This window comes from Otolemur garnettii, unplaced genomic scaffold (genome assembly GCF_000181295.1).
Source record: "Otolemur garnettii isolate 467f Iridium unplaced genomic scaffold, OtoGar3 scaffold00009, whole genome shotgun sequence".
Classification (NCBI taxonomy): domain Eukaryota; kingdom Metazoa; phylum Chordata; class Mammalia; order Primates; family Galagidae; genus Otolemur; species Otolemur garnettii.
The window spans coordinates 9,717,572-9,718,849 of NW_003852404.1; the positions used below are offsets into that span (position 1 = coordinate 9,717,572).

Sequence of the window (1,278 nt, forward strand, 5' to 3'; positions counted from 1 at the left end):
TGCACACATTTACAGGAGTATTTATCCCTCAGAATGACCATTGTTATATTGGAAACTGAATGCTTATAATTTTAGTTGAAAAGTCCTCCTCTGCCGTGTATCTACTGATATGGTGGAGTGTATAAAGGTAAGAGATAGTGTTGAATTTGAAGCATATGCTCTCTGCCAAAAGAAAAATTCATAGCAGAGACTGGGGGAGCAAATTTTCAGGGGTGTCAAACCTGTGGCCTCTGGGCCACATGCAGATTATTTGAGGCCTGTTTTGCTTATCTGTGGTGATGGGTAACACAAAAATTATGCATGGAAGTTTATGGACCTTTTACTTTTTGCTCAGTGGCTTTCATTGGTTTTTGTGTTTTCAATGTGTGGCCCAAGACAACTCTTCTTCTTCCAATGTACCACAAGAAAATTAAAGGTTGGACACCCCCTTTAAAGGTTGGACACAGCTGTATGCAGACACTGACAGAGATGTCTATACAAAGATGAAAAAAAAAAGTATCATGCCTTCCACAATAGGTTTGTCCAGAACATGCTTTGTCCCCTCATTGTCCATAATGTCCCATGGGGGAAAAAAAACTGATGATTTTTCCCGGAAACTTCAGAGAATGTCAGGCCCTCATTCTCCATTAAAGATGAAGAGTATGTGGGCTGTGCGCGGTGGCTCAATACCTATAATCCCAGCACTCTGGGAGGCCGAGATGGGTGGATTGCCTGAGTTCAAGACCAGCCTGAGCCAGGGGGAGATTCCCCCTCACCCCATCTCTAAAAATAGCTGGGCGTTGTGGCGGGTGCTGGGAGGCTGAGGCAAGACATCCCTTGAGCCCAAGAGTTTGAGGTTGCTGTGAGCTGTGATGCCACAGCATCCTACTGGGGATGACAAAGTGAGACTCTGTCTGAAAAATAAAAAGGGTCTAGAGGAAATTCATTACCACCTGCTGCAGCTTCCTGCTCTTCCAATGTAGCTGGATGAGAACAGAAAATTAATGCAGAGAAGCAAGTTTATGTCTTTCAGTTGTAGCCACATCCTGGCACACGCTCCTTCCACTTAGTGAACACCCCTCCCCATCACCAGACCCCGCTTTTAGGTTCTCCTCCCTCCCCTCACTTGCATAAGCCCTCGATGTAGGGTGGCTATGTGCAGGAAGCACACACCTTTATCCTTGGTACTAATGAAGAGACTGATGAAAAAGCTATTACAGCAAATAGGATGAGCTGTCACTCATGGCACACATCTGAGCTATAGATTTCTACTCATGCGGGGCACAAAATCAGAAAAAT

General features: G+C 44.9%; 1 pseudogene; it reads left to right on the forward strand.

Annotated features, from left to right (window-relative positions):
• LOC100959499 overlaps positions 1-1,278 on the forward strand; it is a 17,991-nt pseudogene that overhangs the window by 14,306 nt on the left and 2,407 nt on the right.